The 7,518-nt window shown below is 35.2% G+C and overlaps 1 long non-coding RNA gene across 3 annotated transcripts in view; it reads left to right on the top strand.

The window, feature by feature from the left end:
- The window catches only part of LOC111386472, a 2,101-nt gene extending 1,145 nt beyond the window's left edge, over window positions 1-956 (top strand). The window contains exon 3 of one of the 3 annotated variants that reach the window (XR_002701234.1): window positions 742-956. This is a non-coding gene — a long non-coding RNA (uncharacterized LOC111386472). Of the gene's footprint in view, window positions 1-250; window positions 287-741 lie in introns of those variants that run through there. The other 2 variants (XR_002701233.1, XR_002701235.1) reach the window with 2 other exon arrangements.
- Window positions 957-7,518: the final 6,562 nt, after the last annotated feature.

The raw sequence follows: 7,518 nt of genomic DNA, 5'->3' as shown, positions 1-7,518 counted from the left end.
CTAGCATTTGTGCTATAGTGATGTTAGGATATTTTCATACTTTGATAAGAAAGCTTGTTGTACCCTATATGATGATTATGATCATTGAGTATGCGGTTGCAAAAGACATTGACATCAACTTCCATTAAGCATGTCATTCATGAGCATTTTCGTTGGCATGCACAACATATGATCATGGTTGAAAACTTTGCATGCGAAACATGATTTCGAAGTAAGTTTTCTTTATAAATGTTTTATTGACCACTACTAGGGCACCGAGGCATGTGAGGCATGCTTATGTGATATGTTTGGCATCGTGGGTGATACTTGCTGGGTGATTGCAAAGGTAGATAGGGGATGGGCCTTTGGTGATCACGGGAGGGCGGACCACTCGACTATGTCCTTGTTATGATTATTGGCGCTATCGGGTGGGAGACTTCTTGGGTGATCATAGGGGTAGTTAGGGAATGGGCCTCTAGCGGTCACGAGAGGATGGTCCACTCGCCGGTGTCGATTTCATATTGACCACTTGATTATTGATATTGATATATGCAGAGCTCTATTAGGTGCATAGTTGGTGGGTCAAGGGACCGATGAAATGAATGATTTCAAATGAAATAATTTCGAGTCGGCTTTGATGAATATTGGATTATGATGCATCTTTAGCATGATGTTTAAAGTAAATGACATGGTGTCACATATCCTTGTTACTCATACTCATGACATGCATGATTTTTGCTTACTAAGCATTGGCCTATGTAGTTCTTGCATTGTAGGTGAGCATGGAACTATGTAGAGGGCACGGCTAGCTGTGGAGCTCTTACGGGATTCCAAAGATCAATGTACATGGATGACGACCGGTAGGGTTATTTTTTGGGCTATTGTTTTGAGCTTACACTCTATTGTGTCATATTTTGGGGGTCCTGTCTTGTATAACTTTTGAAATGGCCTATAGATGTGTTTATAACCTTAGAACATACGTGTTGGATTACGGTTATATGATTGTCGATTTTGATATAATATATGATCATCATAGGTGATTTGAAGTTAACAAATAGGGACACAATTGTGCAAATGCTCGTTTCATTTTATATATAAAAAATATATATCTAAATTTTATGTCTAGATCGAGTTACCAATATCATTTCGACATAGGAATTAATATGGTTATCTGTATATATTTGGGGTGTGACAAAATCGATTAGAATCGAGCCAATTGAAAGTGGCTTTTGAGTCCATGATATCATCGGGTTTGATCGTTTTGGCGAATTGGCAGTCTAATTCGATTGGAATCCAGCTAATGAAAAGTGGTTTTTGATTTCATGATAACTTTGATTTGTTCATTTTTCGTGAATTACTAGTCTAATTTGATTGGAATAGAGCAATGAAATGTGGTTTTTGATTTCATTATAACTTCGGGTTTCTTCATTTTTGGCGAATTGCTAGTCTAATTCGATTGGAAATGAGGCAATAAAAAGTTGTTTTTCATTCCATGATAACTTCGGGTTTGTTCATTTTTGGCTAATTGCTTGTCTAAATCGATTAGAATAGAGCAAATGAAAAGTGGCTTTTGATTTTATGATAGCTTCAGGTTTGTTCGTTTTGGCGAATTGGTAGCCTAATTCAATTAGAATCCAGCTAATGAAAAGTCGTTTATGATTTCATGATAACTTCGAATTTGTTCATTTTTGGGGAATTGCTAGTCTAATTTGATTGGAATAGAGCCAATGAAAAGTGGTTTTTGATTTCATTATAACTCCAAGTTTGTTCATTTTTGGCAAATTGCATGTCTAATTCGATTGGAATCGAGCCAATGAAAAATGGTTTTTGATTTCATGATAACTTTGGTTTGTTCATTTTTTGGCAAATTGCTAGTCTAAATCGATTAGAATCGAGCCAATGAAAAGTAGCTTTTGATTTCATGATAATTTCGGATTTGTTCGTTTTTTGCGAATTGCTAGTCTAATTTGATTGAAATTGACCCAATGAAAAGTGGTCCTTGATTTCATGATAACTTTGGGTTTGTTTGTTTTTGGCGAATTGCTAGTCTAATTCAATTGGAATCGAGCCAATGAAAAGTGGTTTTTGATTTCATGATAACTTCGGGTTTTTTCATTTTTGGCAAGTTGCTAGTCTAAATCGATTGGCATTGAGCCAATGAAAAGTAGTTTTTAATTTCATGATAACTTCGAATTTGTTTGTTTTTGGCAAATTGCTAGTCTAATTTGATTGGAATTGAGCCAATGAAAAGTGGTTCTTGATTTCTTGATAACTTCGGGTTTGTTTATTTTTTGCGAATTGCTAGTCTAATTCGATTGGAATCGAGCCAATGAAAAGTGGTTTTTCATTTCATGATAACTTCGGTTTGTTCGTTTTTGGCGAATTACTAGTCTAAATAGATTGGAATACAACTAATGAAAAGTTGGTTTTGATTTCATGATAACTTTGGGTTTGTTCGTTTTGGCGAATTGCTAGTCTAATTAGATAGAAATCGAGCGAATGAAAAGTAGTTTTTCATTTCATGATAAATTCGGGTTTGTTCATTTTTGGCGAATTGCTAGTCCAAATCGATTAGAATCGAGCCAATGAAAAGTGGCTTTTGATTCCATGATATCTTCGGGTTTATTCATTTTGGTGAATTGGCAGTCTAATTCAAATGGAATCCAACTAATGAAAAGTGGTTTTCGATTTCATGATAACTTCGAATTTGTTCATTTTTAGCAAATTGCTATTCTGATTTGATTGGAATAGAGACAATGAAAAGTGGTTTTTGATTTCATTATAACTTCGGGTTAGTTCATTTTTGGCGAATTGCTAGTCTAATTCGATTGGAATCGAGCCAATGAAAAGTGGTTCTTGATATCATGATCGTCGGGTTTGTTCATTTTTAAGGACTTGCTAGTCTAATTCGATTGGAATCGAGCCAATGAAAAGTGGTTCTTGATATCATGATCGTCGGGTTTGTTCATTTTTAAGGACTTGCTAGTCTAATTCGATTGGAATCGAGCCAATGAAAAGTGGTTCTTGATATCATGATCGTCGGGTTTGTTCATTTTTAAGGACTTGCTAGTCTAATTCGATTGGAATCGAGCCAATGAAAAGTGGTTCTTGATATCATGATCGTCGGGTTTGTTCATTTTTAAGGACTTGCTAGTCTAATTCGATTGGAATCGAGCCAATGAAAAGTGGTTCTTGATATCATGATCGTCGGGTTTGTTCATTTTTAAGGACTTGCTAGTCTAATTCGATTGGAATCGAGCCAATGAAAAGTGGTTCTTGATATCATGATCGTCGGGTTTGTTCATTTTTAAGGACTTGCTAGTCTAATTCGATTGGAATCGAGCCAATGAAAAGTGGCATTTGATTTCATTATTACTTCAGGTTTGTTCGTTCTGGCGAATTGCTCGTCTATTTCGATTGGAATCGTGCCGATGAAAAGTGATTTTTCTTTTCATGATAACTTTCGGTTTGTTCATTTTTGACGAATTACTAGTCTAATTTGATTGGAATCGAGGCAATGTAAAGTTGTTTTTAATTTCATGATAACTTAGGGTTTGTTAGTTTTTGGCGAATTGATAGTTTAATTCGATTGGAATCGAGCCAATGAAAAGTGGTTTTTCATTTCACGTTATCTTCGGGTTTGTTCATTTTTAGCGAACTGCTAGTCTAAATCGATTGGAATCGAGCCAATGAAAAGTGGCTTTCGATATCATGATAACTTTGGGCTTGTTCATTTTGGCAAATTGCTTGTCTAATTCGATTGGAATCGAACCACTGAAAAGTGATTTTTGATTTCTTGATAACTTCGGGTTTGTTTATTTTTGGCGAATTGCTAGTCTAATTCGATTGGAATAGAGCCAATGAAAGATAACTTCATGTTTGTTCATTTTTGATGAATTGCTAGTTTAAATCGATTGGAATCGAGCCAACGAAAAGTGGTTTTTCATTTCATGATAACTTCAGGTTTACTCATTTTTGGCGAATTGCTAGTCTAAATCAATTGGAATCTAGCTAATGAAAAGTGGCTTTTGATTTCATGATAACTACGAGTTTGTTCGTTTTGGCAAATTGCTCGTTTAATTCGATTGGAATCGAGCCAATGAAAAGTGATTTTTCATTTCATGATAACTTCGGGTTTGTTCATTTTTGACAAATTGCTAGTCCCAATCGAATAGAATCGTGCCAATGAAAAGAGGCTTTTGATTCCATGATATCTTCTGGTTTGTTCGTTTTGGCGAATCGCCATTGTAATTCGATTGGAATCCAGCTAATGAAACGTGGTTTTTGATTTCATGATAACTTCGTAGTTGTTCATTTTTTGCGAATTGCTAGTCTGATTTGATTGGAATAGAGACAATGGAAAGTGGTTTTTGATTTCATTATAACTTCGGATTTGTTTGTTTTTGGCGAATAGCTAGTCTAATTTGATTGGAATCGAGCCAATGAAAAGTGTTTTTTCATTACATGATAACTTCAGGATTGTTCATTTTTGGTGAATTGCTAGGCCTAATCAATTGGAATCGAGCAAATGAAAAAGGGCTTTTGATTTCATGATAGCTTCAGGTTTGTTCGTTTTGGCGAGTTGTTCGTCTAATTCGATTGGAATCGAGCCAATGAAAAGTGGTTTTTCATTTCATAATAACTTCGGGCTTGTTCAATTTTGGTGAATTGCTCGTCTAAATCGATTAGAATCGAGCCAATGAAAAGTGGCTTTTGATTCCATGATATCTTTGGGTTTGTTCATTTTAGCGAATTGGTAGTCTAATTCAATTGGAATCCAGCAAATGAAAAGTGGTTTTTGATTTCATCATAACTTTGGATTTGTTCGTTTTTGGCAAATTGCTAGTCTAATTTGATTGGAATAGAGCCAATGAAAAGTGGTTTTTGATTTCACCATAACTTCGGGTTTGTTCGCTTTTGGCGAATTGCTAGTCTAAATCGATTGTAATCGAGCCAATGAAAAGTGGTTTTTGATTTTACTATAACTTCAGGTTTGTTCATTTTTGGCGAATTGCTAGTCTAAATCTATTGGAATCGAGCAAAAAAGTGGCTTTTGATTTCATGATAACTTTGTGTTTGTTCGTTTTGGCGAATTGGTAGTCTCATTCGATTGGAATTGAGCTGATGAAAAGTGATTTTCCATTTCATAATAACTTCAAGTTTGTTCATTTTTGGCGAATTGCTAGTCTAAATCGATTGGAATCGAGCCAATGAAAAGTGGTTTTTGATTTCACTATAACTTTGGGTTTGTTCATTTTTGGCAAATTACTAGTCTAAATCGATTGGAATCGAGCAAATGAAAAGTGATTTTTGATTTCATGATAACTTTGGGTTAGTTCGCTTTGGCGAATTGGTGGTCTAATTCGATTGGAATCGAGCAAATGAAAAGTGGTTTTCCATTTCGTGATAACATCGAATTTGTTTGTTTTGGCGAATTAGTAGTCTAATTCGATTAGAATCGAGCTAGTGAAAAGTGGCTTTTGATTTCATGACAACTTCGAGTTTTTTTGTTTTGACGAATTGCTAATCTAATTCGATTGGAATCGAGCCAACGAAAAGTGGCTTTTAATTTCATGATAACTTCAGGTTTGTTCGTTTTTAGCAAATTTCTCATGTAATTCGATTGGGATCGAGCCAATGAAAAGTGGATTTTAATTTCATGATAACTTCAGGTTTGTTCGTTTTTAGCAAATTTCTCATCTAATTCGATTGGGATCGAGCCAATGAAAAGTGGATTTTGATTTCATGATAACTTTAGGTTTGTTTATTTTGGCTAATTGCTCATCTAATTCGATAGAAATGGAGCCAACGAAAAGTGGTTTTTCATTTCATGATAACTTCAAGTTCGATTGTTTCTGGCGAATTGCTAGTCAAAATCGATTGGAATCGAAACAATGAAAAGTGGCATTTGATTTTACGATAACTTCGGGTTTGTTCGTTTTCGGCGAATTGCTAGTCTAAATCGATTAGAATCGAGCCGATGAAAAGTGGCTTTTGATTTCATGATAACTTTGGGTTTGTTCATTTTGGCGAATTGCTAGTCTAATTAGATTGAAATCGAGCGAATGAAAAGTGGTTTTTGATTTCACGATAACTTTGGGTTTGTTCGTTTTTTTCGAATCGCTAGTCTAAGTCGATTGGAATCGAGCAAATGAAAAGTGGCTTTTGATTTCATGATAACTTCGGGTTTGTTTGTTTTGGGAAATTGCTAGTCTAATTCGATTGGAATCGTGCCAATGAAAAGTGGTTTTTGATTTCCAGATGACTTTGGGTTTGTTCATTTTTGGCGAATTGCTAGTCTAATTCGATTGGAATCCAGCCAATGAAAAGCGGTTTTTGATTTCACTATAACTTCAGGTTTGTTCGTTTTAGGGAAATTGCTAGTCTAAATTGATTGGAATCGAGCAAATAGAAAGTGGCTTTTGATTTCTTGATAACTTTGGGTTTGTTCGTTTTGGCGAATTGGTTGTCTGATTCGATTGGAATCGAGCTAATGAAAAGTGGTTTTCCATTTCATGATAATCTTGAGTTTGTTCATTTTTAGCGAATTGCTAATCTAAATCGATTGGAATCAAGCAAACGAAAAGTGGCTTTTGATTTCATGATAACTTTGGGCTTGCTTGTTTTGGCGAATTGGTAGTCTAATTCGATTGAAATCGAGCCAATGAAAAGTGGTTTTTGATTTCATGATAATTTCGGGTTTGTTCATTTTTGGCGAATTGGTAGTCTAATTTGATTGGAATGGAGCCAATGAAAAAGGGTCTTTGATTTCATGATAACTTCGGGTTTATTCATTTTTGGCGAATTGCTACTGTAATTCGATTGGAATAGAGCAAGTGAAAAATGGTTTTTCATTTCATGATAACTTCGAATTTGTTCGTTTCTGGCGAATTACTAGTCTAATTCGATTGGAAACGAACCAATGAAAAGTGGTTTTTCATTTCATGATAACTTCGAGTTTGTTCGTTTTTGGCGAATTTCTAGTCTAAATCGATTGGAATCGAGCCAATGAAAAGAGGATTTCGATTTCAGGATAACCTCGCGTTTGTTCATTTTAACGAATTGCTCGTCTAATTCGGTAGGAATCGAGCCCAAGAAAAGTGGTTTTTCATTTCATGATAACTTCGAGTTTGTTCGTTTTTGACGAATTGCTAGTCTAAATCGACTGGAATCGAGCCAATGAAAAGTGGGGTTTGATTTCATGGTAACTTCGGGTTTGTTCATTTTTGGCGAATTGCTAGTCTAAATCGATTGGAATCGAGCCAATGAAAAGTGGCTTTTGATTTCATGATATCTTCGGGTTTTTTCATTTTGGCGTATTGGTATTCTAATTCGATTGGAAACCAGCTAATGAAAAGTGCTTTTTGATTTCATGAAACTTTAGATTTGTTCATTTTTGGCGAATTGCTAGTCCAATTTGATTGGAATGGAGCCAATGAAAAAGGGTTTTTGATTTCATGATAACCTTCGATTTGTTCGTGATAACTTCGAGTTTGTTCATTTTTGGCAAATTGCTAGCCTAATTTAATTGGAATTGCG

The sequence above is a fragment of the Olea europaea genome, unplaced genomic scaffold (assembly GCF_002742605.1).
Source record: "Olea europaea var. sylvestris unplaced genomic scaffold, O_europaea_v1 scaffold3567, whole genome shotgun sequence".
NCBI lineage: Eukaryota > Viridiplantae > Streptophyta > Magnoliopsida > Lamiales > Oleaceae > Olea > Olea europaea.
Note: the sequence above shows the minus strand (reverse complement) of the source record. Positions and strands in the feature narration are given on the sequence as shown.